General features: G+C 48.2%; 1 long non-coding RNA gene across 1 annotated transcript in view; it reads left to right on the top strand.

Moving 5' to 3' along the window:
- The window catches only part of LOC146175139 (uncharacterized), a 119,525-nt gene that overhangs the window by 57,646 nt on the left and 47,368 nt on the right, over positions 1–14,511 (top strand). Inside the window, exons 3-4 of the long non-coding RNA XR_014701857.1 lie at positions 3,204–3,292; positions 7,449–7,557. This is a non-coding gene — a long non-coding RNA (uncharacterized LOC146175139). The remainder of the gene's footprint in view (positions 1–3,203; positions 3,293–7,448; positions 7,558–14,511) is intronic.

The raw sequence follows: 14,511 nt of genomic DNA, 5'->3' as shown, positions 1-14,511 counted from the left end.
AGTGAACTAGAATATTCTCCTAGTGGAGTGAACGAAAAGGCGCAGGCGTACACCTTGGCATAGAAACCACGAGGTGGCGCCACTGCAACGTCTTCTAGCAGCGGCATTGCTGCCGCTTCAGACACTTGTCCGTTTCTGTGTCGTTGCCCCATTGTGATGCATTTATGCTTTTTAGTAAATACTCCTGTAAGCCGCTGCTTTAACTAGCTTCAGTGTAATTATCTAGGCATTTTGTTTTCGTATCTTGGCTTTCTGAGTAGTTCAGATGTGGTGAAAAATTGCGACTTTCTGTGTTGTCTGCTACCATTAAAGGGCGGTGCGAAATGCTTGATTTGTTGCTGGATGTTTTGTCTTCATTCGCACTGAAGAGCAAGCATTTCTTATGGAGAAATTGAAGTCCCGTGTCTCTTTGTATAGTAGTTGCGAAAAGCATACTGACGTCACTGTTGCAATTCAGCCGACACCAGAGCTTTTAAGGAAGCGTCACTCGTTGAAGCACTATAACTGTGAAGAGCTCACTCTCAGTGAAGCCTGCAGCTTCAGATTCGTTTAAAACGTTCAGCTCAGAAACAGAAATATTTCTTCGAGGCAGACAAACCTCATCAGTTTTGATATGTGTGCCTTGTCGTGACTTTTTGCAGGTCACCGACAAGCTTGCTTTTGCTGGCCTTTTTCTTTCGAGTCTCTGTTTAACGCTTCGCACAGAAACGTAGGAGGGGCAGATATGCAGTAGTGTAGGCACCGCACCAGGTGCCAGAGGCGGTTTTCCACGAGGAAGTCTCACTTCGGAGCCGCTTATCACGTGCAAGTAGACCCGCAATATGCATTCGGGCTCAAAGTGGCACTCGCAGACGCTGCAGTTTCTGTCAGTGGTTTGTCCTCCCTATGAAGATTGCATTTCCACCTTTTCCAGGTGTCATCGTATCTTGAGCTGCGAACAAAGACGCCTCAGGAGCGCCCGTCCCACTCAGTACGGATTACATGGCACTACAATCAGACCGACAGCACACAAGAGAGGATTTGTTAATGTGAAAGCATTACTTCGCTATGATCACAGCTTTCTGTCCGCAGAACGCGTCCACAGGCCTTGTACACCGGCTGAGCTCGTAAGGAGGCCGCGTCTAGCCACACCAAAACGCAGAGTGACCGTCCGGGGGACATGGCACGAGAGCCGTTCGGACTGCCCTCAGCAGCACGGAGACAGCGGTGTAGGGCTAGTAAAAGGCTCGGCAGCGCCCCTTGCGGGAGGCGATTCGTTTGCTTAAGCCGTTCCGCTGGCGAGCATCTCCGTTTGCGCCACTAGATTAGTATTGTAGTTCACTATAGCTCTAGGATTCCAGCCTTTGTCCCAGCGTCTCGAGCCTCTGATGTGTGCTGCCCAGGTGTCGTAGCCCAACCAACCAACACCGCCACTCGCGGGTGTGTGTGTTTGGGCGCGCGCGTGTGTGCGCGTATGTATGCGCGCCGCGGTGCTCTTCAGCGGCTGGTGTAGCGTTTCTGGCTCGACTACTGCTTGCTACTGCTGGCCGGTGGACCATTGGCTTACAAGTTACAAGACGCCGAACGGAACGGTCGTCGGTATAAATGGCTGTAGTTTTCTTCATCCTTGTAGCCATTAAATCAGTTGTAAAGTTTTCCCGGAGTTTTATTCTGTGACCAAATGCTCCAATGCATACATGCGATAGAAACGACAACGACAAAAAATTGTGTTCCGAAACCCGGGACTCGATCTGCCGTGGAGTTGCGAGATATTTGTTTCAGTTCAATGATCACGTCAACGCATCCACGCCAGGTACGTCTTGACAATGATGTCGTCACAGCTACTAATGTGATCGATCCGGTGAGCTTAATTATTGGCTAACTAATTGCGAAGAAAATGACACGCCTTTAAAAGAAACAGTTTTGCGTTCGCAAGTTACGAAGCTGATTAACAAAGTGACCGAGCGGCAAGCGACACTTGCAAGTAATGGCGCAAAGTTGTTGCACGCTAGGCTCAGCAATCTGCAACAACAGCTTCAGACCATCGACAGTGAAATCGAACCATTTGTACCAGAAGACAATGCAGAAAGCGAGTATGAACAACTGTTTGAATACCAAGACCCGATTGTAACTTGCCTTGATGGAAGACAGCTCAAGTGAATAGTGATCCGGTACCTCTAAACAAACTATCGTGGCTATCGTGGAATCGGCGGGCTGTGGCTTCATCACTCAAACGCCCACGCCAGCTGCTCAAACGAACGCTTCCGGCACGTGGTTCACCGGAAGAGAAAGGCGCGGTACATCTTAAACTTGCTAGGTGTACACCTTAACCGCGCCGTAAAGGAAGAGAGGGAGGTGAGCCGCAGTGGAGGGCTACGGAGTAAGTTCGACCACTTGTGGATCTTGAACGTGCGCACACATCGCACAGCACACGGACGCCACTTCGTTCCGCCTCCGTAGAAACGCAGCCGCCGTTTTCTGGTTCGAACCCGGGAATCCGGCACAGTAGTCGTGCATCTTACCACTGCACCACCCCGGTTTTTCTCCGTTTTTGTCCTCGACACTAACTATTTCATTCCCGTTATGGATGTCCAGGACCTTGTAAAGCGCTCCAATTTGTCCTGCTAGCCCCGGTATTATGCACTACGCAATCTTCTCGTCCTTTCATGGTAAACTTCCTCTGGGCGTCATAAATGGGCGCATAATTTACTGCCAGCGCGATTATAAGCACATTGCAGCTTGCAATGACAGCAATTATCGCATGCTCACAATGAGAGCTCATGCGAATGTCTCGCCTTCCCCATAGCGAAAACTCGACCTCGCGTATTCCTCGGCCTATATGAACTCTATCAGGACAGCTTCTTTAAACTTTCTTGGGAGTGGGTTGGGCTTTGACCGTGAACGAGGTAGTTTGTTGCTATTTTCTTTCAGTAATGTTATCACACAGCTTCAAAGCAAAGCGAACGGAAAGATTTAGGAGCTTTGCAATATTTTGATTGAAATTAACACAAGCAAGCCACAAGGAAGCAAAATATAAGGATGTTTTATTTAACACCTCCGCCCTGCCTGGCCATGATACACGCGTCCACACCTGAAGGATATTTTATAGAGCAAGCCTCTCACACAATTCACAAGTTTCGGCATGTTTCGGCACTTAATGACGTGCGCGTTATTCAGAAGAGAAGTAGGCGCTACTGACAATAATGCTTTCGTTATAATTTCAGGTTACGCAGGGCCAGAATGAAAGACGAAAAAATGATTTTCACTTTCTTCCTGAGTTTTCAGTTATGTGCTGCTGTATTCTGTCGTTCATGTAAGTACATTTTTCTTAATATGACTGAAGTAAAGAAGCTTATCTTCACTATTATATGAAATATGCGCACTTAGTTTAAGAATGAGCAGCGGCAAAGCATGTACCGCCCAATAAGTTTAGTGTGTTGAGGCAGTCAGACCTGTGATGCAGCGGAGGTGCTAAGAATCTTTGGCTCCTCTGCACAATCCGCCATTGGAAACTGGCCCTGGCAACGTTTAACGCTAAAAGCGCTAGCTAGTGAAGCTAGTTTAGCAGTGCTGTTAGTGGAACTAGAGGGTTTAGGAGGTTAGGACACCGAATGAGGCATATACTGTACTGAAGGATGGGCATGACTGTGTTCTCTAGGTTTACCGGAGAACCGATAACTTGTCAGTAAGGCTTCCTTGTCAGTAAGTATATAGCGGGCAATATAGATGAATTTTATAGTATTTGTGAGAAGGTGGCAGGCATCGTAATTAGGCTTAATAAGCGGTAAAAAATGGAGGTAGTACAGGCCTATGCACCTACATCTAGTTATGATTACCAGGCAACTTATATCAAGATGAAGAATTGGCAATGCGGAAAAGAAAGACACAGTATACTGTACTAATGGGCGACTCCAATGCCAAGGTAGGGAAAAAGCAGGCAGGAAATCATGCACTGGGTGATTACGGAATTGCTCCTAGGAATAGCAGGGAGGAGTTACTAGTTGAGTTTGCAGAGCGCAACAACTTAAAATGATGAACATCTTCTTCAACAAAGAGAAGAACCGGAAGTGTTGATGGAAAAGTCTTAAGGGGAGACTAAAAATGAAATTGACTTGATAATATGTTCTAACCCCGCCATTATGCAGGACGTAGAGGTAATCGGGAAAGTGTGATGCGGTGACCACATGATGGTAAGGTCTCGAATTAGTCTAAATCTGAAAAGGGAACGAAATAGAGTAGTAAGAAAGAGTTCAGGATATCGCTATTTAGCTCTAACCGAGAATGACGACATTAGCCTAGAAGAAATGAACAATAATTTCAGAGATATCATTACTGAGTGTGCTGTAAACGTAGGTGGTAGGATGGTTAGAGAGGATACCGGTAAGATAAAGAGACGAAGGATTTGATTAGGAAAAGCCAAAGTTTGAAAGGTTCCAATCCAACAGACCAGATAGAATTGGCAGAGATATAAAAAGCTAATCAATAAGTGCAAAGTGGCCGATATAGGTGGCCGAAAGACCCCTTCAATTGGGCCTTTGAGGTATAATAAAAAAATATAATAAAAGTATAACATGGAGAAAAGGGAGTATACTGTAAAGAACGGGGGAAGCCTTAAAGCTATGAAGAAGAAATTGGGCATAAGCATAAATTAGACGTATGCGCTAAGGGACAAGGCGGGTAATGTCATCACGAATATGGATAAGATAGTCAAAGTAGCCGAGGAGTTCCATACTGATCTCTACAGCAACCAACGAAGTGACAAAAATAGTGAGATTGGGGTAGGGAAATGCAGTCAGACGTTCCGCTAGTAACGAAGGATGAAGTTCAGAAAGCATTAGAATATATAAAAAGGGGGAAAGCAGCTGTAGGGGTGCAGGTAACTATAGATTTCTTGAAGGATGGGGGGATATCGTGCTAGAAAAATTGCCCACCATCTATACGCAATGTCGTCTGTCATCGACGATACCGGAACAATAGCAGAACACAAACATTATCTTATTTCATAAGAAAAAGGGACGCGAAGGACTTGAAGAATTACAGACCAATAAGCTTACTGTCTGTTACGTATAAGGTATTTACCAAAGTAATCGCTAATAGAATCAGGGCAACATTAGACTGCAACCAAGCAAACGACCAAGCAGATTTTCGGAAAGGTTACTCTACTATTGATCACATCGATACCATCAACCAGGTGATAGAAACATGCTCGGTATATAACCAGCCCTTATACATGGCACTCATTGATTCCGAAAAAGCATTTGACTCAGTAGAAACCTCGGCGGTCGTATAGGCATTGCGAAAACAGGGTGCAGGCGAGCCGTACGTGAAAGTGCTGGAAGATATATACAGAGGGTGCACAGCAACCATAGTTCTACATAATTAAAGTAAAATAATTGCTATAAAGAAAGGTGTTAGGCAAGGCGGCACGATATTTTCAGTACTATTCACAGCTCGCTTAAAAGAGGTTTACAGAGACTTGGAATGGCAGCAGTTAGGGATAAGAGTAGATGGAGAATACCTCAGTAATCTGCGATTGGCTGATGGCATCGCCCTGCTAAGTAACTCAGGGGATGAATTGCAAAAAATGATTGATGAGCTAGACAGGAAAAGTAAAAAGGTAGGCTTGAAAATAAATATGCAGAAGACCAAGGTAATGTTAAAAAGCCCAGGGAATAAACAGCAGTTTATGTTAGGTAGCGAAGCACTGGAAGTCGTAGGCGCATATATGTATTTAGGACAGGTAGTAACCGCTGATCTAGACCATGAAAGGGAAATAGCAAGGAGAATAAGATTAGAATGGAGCGCATTTGGCAAGCACTCCCAGACTGAGACTAGTAGTTACCGGTATCGCTCAAGAGGAAAATAAACAATAGTTTCATCTTACCTGGACTTACCTACGTGGCTAAAACGGGGAAGCTAACAAATAGGGCTCTACTTAAGTTGAGCACAAGGCAGAGGGCTATGGAAGCAAAATGGTAGGGATAATGTTAAGAGATAAGAAACGTGCTGAGTGGGTCAGAGAAATAACTCAGGTCACTGACATTTCAGTGGAAATTAAGAAGAAGAAATGGGCATGGGCAGGACATGTAGTGCGAAGAGAGGATAACCGATAGTAGCTTAGGGTAACAAACTAGATTCCAAGGGAAGAAAAGCGTAGCAGGGGGCGGCACAGAATTAGGTGGGCAGATGAGGTTAAGAAGTTCGCATGGGTCAAGTGGATGCAGCTCGCATAGGACCGGGTTAATTGGATGATTATGGGAGAGGCCTTCGCCCTTCTGTGGATATAACATAAAAACACAGTTGGTTTTAGTCCTAAGTAGTTAAGAACCTACTTCGTGCATATATAATCTATTCATGCATGTGTTCTTTAAATATCATACTCACCTTTACAAACTTTCTGCATTCAGCTTGTTCCATTGTTTTCATCCTTGATCAATGTTTTTGTTTTGTTTTCATATCGTGCTGCAGAGATATACATTGTATAATACTTTTGATGTCATGGTCATATTGTTAACGAACTTTTTGAATCTGCTGTTTGCTCCTGCTCTGTTTTGTACCGGTTTCCTGGGCCTCTGTCAAGCTCTTTGTACAGCTTTTAGCCTATGCGACCATCCACTTGTTGGAAAACAAATCTGATTTGATTTGATTTGATAGTCAGGGTGAGGATGGTGATGATGATGATGAAGTTTTTCAAGACTCATATCTCGTCATGACGCGCGGTTTTATATTTAATCGTTCAGTTGTTGGACGTGCAGCCATCAATAGTTTGAAATATATAGCGCGAGCGTCGACCAAATGCAACATCGCGATAGTTCGCGAACGCCCAAGAGAGAGCATCGTCTGCTTTACTTTTCCGATCACGAGGGCACCACACGCCCTGCAACAATATTTGCTCGAAAAAAAAAGCAGAAAAAAACGCCGGTCAGTACAGTAGACGTGCTTCGCTTGGTGCCTGTGATCGTGTTCCCACGTCAGAGAGGGTGCTCTAATCTGAAGGTTCGCATTCCAAGCAATGCGTTCTGTGTGCTGCGGTATTTCCTTTCTTTTATTATTGGCATCCTAAATCTGTTCCTCCAGAGCAACCTCCTAATAGGGAAAAAAGGACTGATACGTCTGTCACATTTTAGTCATGTGCATGCGCTCTGCAGCCCGTCAAGTTTTCGAGAGCAGGTATTCTACCAGGGCGTGTGTCCTCGTGGTCAGTACATCGTAGTAGACGACGCTATCTCTTCGTGCTCTTGCGCGACTTGCACCACTGTTGCACACTTATTGCTGTTAAAGGCGCTGACCAACATATTGATCGATGCTCGCGCTATACATATAAATAAAAATCATGACGGCTGTACATGCATACAATAAGGTGTCTCAACAGAAATTATCATTTCAGGAAAATTTCTTTATACACTTTGCATGCCAGCTTCCTTGTTGCGTTTGAAAATACATATGGCGGTGCTTACTCTTCTTTCCAGTAACTTGCAAGCTACCAGATGGTGCCGTCTTGGCTAATGAAATGACTGTGAACGTGTCAAGTCCATGCGTACAATATTCATGCAGGGACGGAGATCTCAGCACAAAAGGGTGAGATACCTATTTTTTTTGAAAAATACTGGTGCGTGATTTGCGTTCTTTTTTCTGTGTAGGATGGCCAAGGTATATTGTTACGTACTGAGTAAGGGAGTGCTTGGACTAGGTGCTGCAAGTCCCTTGGGCACGCCAGCTTCTGCTTCCTCTTTTTCACTCTTCAGCTTCTGCCTTCTCATGACGCCCCAAAGCACGTGACACTTCCCCTTTGCAGACGAATGGGAAGTGTACTTTCAGGGCAGGCAGTTTAAGTAAGTTGCCGATGGAACCTTGTTAGCTGATTGACATGCATCACTCAGCCTCAGTGCATCGGCCACTTTCAGTGCGGAATTATATCACACAGTTCACGTCCCCAGGCGCTGCAGAATAACAAAAGGGCCGCTATAGTGAAACTCTAATTCTGAGATAAACCACGTTTATGCAGCTGCGTCGCACAAAAACTAAATCGCCGGGAACATAGCAAACATGTGAGCGTCAGTTGTCGTAACTCCTTCAAATGCTCCTGCGAGTGTAGTATTCATAGGCCGGCAATAGGGCGTCCTTCTTCGGCTTGACATATAGTTGCGGCGATAGAAGGCTCGTTCTGCAGGAAGAAATAAACGTTACCATTGAGACAGCTACTGGGAACTCCAGCATAAAGGACGTAAAATGGACTTTGGCCAGCCGTCTCATGCTCCGCACTACTATACGCGTATATTACGAAAAGCATGACGTGATTCCACTTCGTGTGATCCAAATCGACATGCATCGCCAACATAGCGGTCAAGGTGCGCTCAACAAGCCCACACATTTTACGGTGTTTCGGCGTCGAATTACAGTAATTGCAGGCTCAGAGACAAAGCACCTCTTCAATAACATCAGCTGTAAATTGGCGCCCTCAGTCACTGATCAGAACTCGAGAGGGGCCATGACGCAGGATGCGAAATCGCAAAAGATGGATACTTCAGAAGCAGCTGCTGAGGGTGTTGTGGCTGTTCCTGAATATCAAGTGAAAGGGTGAACATGTACCATTATAATCCAGGTAATTCTCAACGACCGCGGTAAGGAACCCGAGCGGTGGATGCACGCAATAGGGTGCAGCAATCCTGGCGGACGGAATGTAGGGAGCTTGTACCACTGGCGCTTGGCACAACTGGCTGCATAGCGCTGAATGGTCTGATGCATTCCTAGCCAACAAAATTGTTAATGTGTGCGGTAAAAGGTACGGGCAAAACCGAAGTGGCCAGATGTGGCACCGTTCTGCGTCATTTCGAGAACGGGAACTCTGAGATTTTCCTGCACTACTTAAAGGAAGTGCACACCTCCGTGGATTATATTCTTGTAAAGTAGGCCGGCACGATAGCAGAAATGAGCACCGCTTCAAGCATGAGTGGCAGCGAAGAGGCGTCGCTAAATTCTGATAGTCTGGTCTGGAACAGTGGTCTGGAACAGTGTCTTGGTCTGGAACAGTGGAGGCTCATGAAACGTTGCTGATATAGACGCCAGGGAGTAATCAAAGTTGTCACTGTCACTACCAGTTGACAAAATCGGCAAACGTGAAAGACTGTCAGCAATGAGCATGAAGGTTTGTATGCCACCGGGAAGTTAGACACTTGCAAACGCAAAGCCCATCGGGCAAGCCGACCCGGAGATCTACAGGCCAACAGAGCGAATGATTGTCGGTGAAGATGGTAAATTATTTCCATGAAGATAGGAATGAAATTGTCTCACTGCGAAAACGAACTCGAGAGGCTCTTGTTCAGTAACGGTGTAGTTACGTTCCGACTCCCTCAACGAACGTGTAGCATAAGCTGTCACATGCTTATTGCAGCTATGGCGCTTTATCAGCACAACACCAACGCTTATGCCGCTAGCTTCGGTATAAACTTCGATATAGGCAGTAGAGCCGAAATGGCCAAGACTAGGCTTCGAAGTCAGAATAAATTTGAGATTGAGGAAGGCAGAATCAATGTCAGCAGTCCAATTTATTCGTGCATTTTTGTGCAAAAGGCACGTCAGTGGGTAGGTGATGTCCGCGAATCTAGGCAGAAAACATGGTGAAAATAGAAGCACAGTCCTAAACAGCTCCTAGCTCTTTCACTGATTTCGGCTATGTAAAGTAAGAGGGCTATGGAACGAAAAATGGTAGGGGTAACATTAAGAGATAGAAAGCGTGCAGAGTGGGTCAGAGAAATAACTCGTTACCGACATTCTAGTAGAAATTAAGAAGAAGAAATGGACATGGGCAGGACATGTAGTGCGAAGAGAGGATAACCGGTGGTCGCTGAGGGTAACAAACTGGATTCCAAGGGAAGGAAAGCGTAGCAGGGGGTGGCAGAAAGTTAGGTGGGCGGATGAGATTAAGAAGTTCGCAGGGGTCAAGTGGATGCAGCTAGCACAGAACCGGGTTAAGTGGAGAAATATGGGAGAGGCCTTCGCCCTGCAGTGGGTATAATCAGGCTGATGATGATGCTGATGATGTAAAGTTGGTTATTGCCTCTGAAAGGGCAATAAGGCGGCTCACGTGCACAGTTTCGCGGCCGCGATGACGCATGTCCGAAGAGGGAGTGAGTGGCTCCACGATGTAATTCACAGGGAGGTTTGGCGGACAATGCGGTAGGGGCCGTGGTACTCGGTTCGAAATTTTGATGACTATCCCGGTGGGGTGCCCATCAAGGGATCCTGTAGGGAAAACGTGTGGCGTCTGATCTTTGACGTGACGATACTTTTGGCGGCCTTGCGATTCCGATGTTAAACTGCGGGCTTACTGGCGGCATTCTTCCGCATGTTTGGCAACGTCTGAAAGGAGAGTCCACTCGGAGGAGTCAGGACGATAAGGTAAAATAGTGTCCATCGTGGACGATGCCTCATGCCCATAAAGCAGGAAGAAAGGGCTAAATCCAGTGGTTGACTGCGTGGCGGTATTGTATGCGTACGTCACGAAAGGAAGAACAGCGTCCCAGTTGGTCTGATCAGCGGCAACGTACATTGTGAGCACATCTCCAAGAGTACGATTGAAGTGCTCAGTCAGCCCGTTAGTTTGAGGGTGGTAGGCTGTTGTGGTCCGATGTATGATGCGGCATTCGGCCAGTAGAGCTTCAACGACGTTGGAAAGGAAGACGCGTCCTCGGTCACTCAGCAGCTCTCGTGGCGCGCCGTGGCGAAGAACAAAATGATGTAGCAAGAACAGGGCAACTTCACGGGCAGTAGCGGCGGGTAAAGCGGCGGTCTCGGCATACCGGGTGAGGTGGTCAATGCCGACGATAATCCACCGGTTCCTAGAGGCCGTGCAGGGAAGTGGCCCGTAAAGGTCAACGCCAACGCGGTCAAAAGGGCGGGCCGGGCATGGAAGTGGTTGTAAGGGGCCAGAAGCACGAGGTGTGGGTGACTTGCGGCGCTGACAGGCGATGCAGGAGCGGACGTATTTGGGAATATAGCCGTACATGCCGCGCCAATAGTAGCGCTGAGAAATTCTCTAAACGTCTTGACTACACCAGGATGGGCACACTGAGGGTCGGTATGGAAAGAGGCGCAAATTTCTTGTCGTAAATGGCGGGGAATGACGAGAAGCCACCGTCGACCATCAGGCATATAATTGCGGCGGTAGAGAAGACCGTCTCGTAGGGCAAAGTGTGGTGCTTGACGGCGTAAAGTCCGAGAAGGCGCAGCGTTTGGAGAAGTGGACACGATGTCGATAAGAGATGCGAGCCACGGGTCTTGTCGCTGCTCCGCAGGCATATCAGCGATTGTTAGAGACGAGAGGACGGGATCAGCCGCCGAGGAGCAAACAGATGCGATGGATAGGGGAGAACGAGACAGAGCGTCGGCGTCTATGTGTTTACGGCCAGACCGATATATAACGCGGATGTCAAATTCCTGAAGGCTGTCAGGAATTTGTAACACGGATGTCAAATTCGCCAATCGTGCGAGGCGGCCGGACGAGTCTTTAAGAGAGGACATCCAACATAACGCGTGGTGGTCCGTGACGACTTCAAACTGGCGACCATACAGGTAGGGTCGGAATTTCGTTAGTGCCCACACAATGGCCAAACACTCCTTTTCCGTAACTGAGTACTTGCATTCAGCTTTGTAGAGGACGCGACTCGCGTACGCGACGACGTATTCTTAAAGCCATTTTTCCGTTGAGCCAATACCGCTCCGAGGCCAACGCCACTCGCATTAGTATGGACCTCTGTAGGTGCTGTGGGGTCGTAGTGGCGAAGGATTGGCGGCGAAGTCAAAAGACGGCGCAATGCGGTGAACGCTCGTCGCACTCGACCGACCACGCAGTTAAGTCACTGTTTCCCCCGAGTAGCTTCGTAAGGGGTGCAATTATAGAAGCGAAATTCCGCACGAAGCGCCGAAAATAGGAGCATAGACCAATGAAGCTTCGAAGTTGCTTGAGCGAGACCGGCTTAGGAAACTCCGCCACTGCGCGCAGCTTGGCCGGATCAGGGCGACCACCTTCCTTAGAGACGATGTGCCCCAAAATGGTAAACTCCCGGGCACCGAAGTGACACTTCTTGAGATTTAGTTGTAGGCCGGCGTCAGTAAGACAAACCAAAACCTGCTGCAAGCGCTCTAGGTGCGTGGCGAAGTCGGTGGAAAAGACAACAATGTCGTCTAGGTAGCAGAGGCAGATGTGCCACTTGAACTTCAGCAAGATGTTATCCATCATCCTCTCGAATGTGGCGGGCGCGTTGCACGAACTGAAGGGCATTACATTAAATTCATAGAGGCCATCCTGGGTCACAAATGCGGTCTTCTCTCTGTCACAGGCGGCCATTGGTACTTGCCAGTAACCGGAAAGTAAATCAAGAGACGAAAAGTACTCGGCACCTTGAAGGCAATCATGAGCGTCGTCTAAGGGGGTAATTGTCCTTGTGGGTAATTTTGTTCAGGCGCCGGTAATCAACACAAAAACGAACTGAGCCATCTTTCTTCTTTACTAGCACCACTGGTGAAGACCAGGTGCTTTGAGATTGGACGGATCACACCACGTTTTAGCATGTCCTCAACTTGCTCATTGATCACGCGACGCTCTGCCGCTTACACACGATAAGGTCGCTGTCGAAAAGGCGTGTTAGAGAAATGGGATGCGCGACTGTGGAAGTGCGGCCGAGATGTGTTTGGGCGGCGTCGACCGCAGAGCGAAACGTTTGTAAAAGGGCCACAAGCTGCGTCCGGTAAGTGGAAGGAAGGGCGTCATCGATGGCGGTTCGGAAAAAGTTTTCTGGCAAAGAATCAGGCGTCGGATCGGACTGCAGAGCATCGATGTAGTTACCACAGTTGGTCTCGGAGGCACCCAGGTCAGAGAGAAGGTGGGCTGGTTCAATGGAACTGGGAGATTCCCCACGTAGTAAAGTAATCGGGCGCGGAGACGGATTGTAGATGAGCAGCTTCGTGAAGCCACCGTGAACATCGAGAACAGCAGACGGCAGCGGCAGGTGCTTTCGGTGGATGAAGGATGCAGACGGCGTAAATAGAACACTAACGGCTGACACGGCAGGACACGAAAGAGGCACAAGGGCACAAGCTTCTGGGGCTACGTCGACATCTTCAGTGATGGTGAGCTTTTGAGGACACACTGAACGATTGTCGTCGTGCAGTACGTCGCACAGTGCAGAAACTTCCACTTCAGCTCGGGCGCAATCGATCACGGCGTTATTTTTAGACAAGAAGTCCCATCCAAGGATCACATCGTGAGAACAAGACGACAAAACTACGAAATCTACACTGTATAAAAAACCTTCAATGACGACACGCGCTGTACATGCTGCTAAAGTTGCAATCCTCACTTCGCTGGTAGTGCGGAGCGACAATCCGTTAAATGGCGTTGTAACTTTTCGTAATCGTCGGCAAAGCCGCTCATGAATCGCAGACACTGCAGCACCTTTATCGACCAGCGCATGTACAGACAGACCATCGATAGAGATTACTATAACGTTCGTGGGCAAAATATGAGGCCTTGAGCTTTTCGCAGAGCACGCAGTTCTCGCCTCATGAACCGCGGAACTTAGTTTCCCTCATCAGCAGGGGTGGTCGCCGACGCATTGGTGACAGTGACCTGCGACGTGGAGAAGGAGAACGATGGGTCGTGTACGAACGCTGTTCGGCGGCGTATGCAGGCGAAGACGGAGCAGAACGAAACAGCGGTGGGGAGTACTCCTTAGACGCAGGCTCGGGACGCGCAGCCATGCGGCGACGGCACCGACGGGCCACGTGTCCAGGGCAACCACAGTAGTAACAAACTGGGCGATTGTCAGAAGTTCGCCACGGGTTGTAATAGCGCGGAGTCGCAGGATGAAGCGGAGCCGTTTGAGGAAGCGGTGCATGGCGTAGGACAGGCTGCACGGGTGGTAACGGCTCAGGCGGAGGCGGCGCAGCCACTGCCACGTAGGACAAAGGGGCTGGGACAGATGGTTGGCTATATTGTAGTGGTGCTCCGACGTATGTCAAGGGAGCGATGGCAGGAGCTTTAGGAAGCGTGGGAAGTGCTTCTGCGACTTGTTCACGGATGACTTGCTGCAACTTTGGCGCCAAAGGAGGGGAAGCGTCAGGACGATGGGGAACGAGGGAGAGGTGACGGGCAACTTCTTCTCGAACGAACTGCTTGATTTGTTGCAGCAAGGGGGACTGTTCTGCGTCAGCTGTTAAAGTTGCAAGAGGCTCCTGGTGTGAGAGCGAAGAACGAGTGATTTGACGGCGCTTGCGTAATTCCTAAAAGTTTTGGCATGCATTGATGACGTCGATCACGGTTGTTGGGTTTCTGGCCAGAAGCATCTGGCACGCGTCATCGTCGATTCCTTGTAAAATATGACCAACCTTGGCATGTTCTGTCATTGATGCGTCCACGCGCTTGACAGGTCTACAACATCTTCAAAATAACTCGTAAAATTTTCGCCGGGTAGCTGTGCCCGGCGGCGCAAGCGTTGCTCAGCGCGCAGCTTGCGCACTGCAGGCCTGCCGAAG

This window comes from Amblyomma maculatum, chromosome 11 (genome assembly GCF_055883805.1).
Source record: "Amblyomma maculatum isolate TAMU_Amacu chromosome 11, ASM5588380v1, whole genome shotgun sequence".
In the NCBI taxonomy this organism is placed as follows: Eukaryota; Metazoa; Arthropoda; class Arachnida; order Ixodida; family Ixodidae; genus Amblyomma; species Amblyomma maculatum.
Note: the sequence above shows the minus strand (reverse complement) of the source record. Positions and strands in the feature narration are given on the sequence as shown.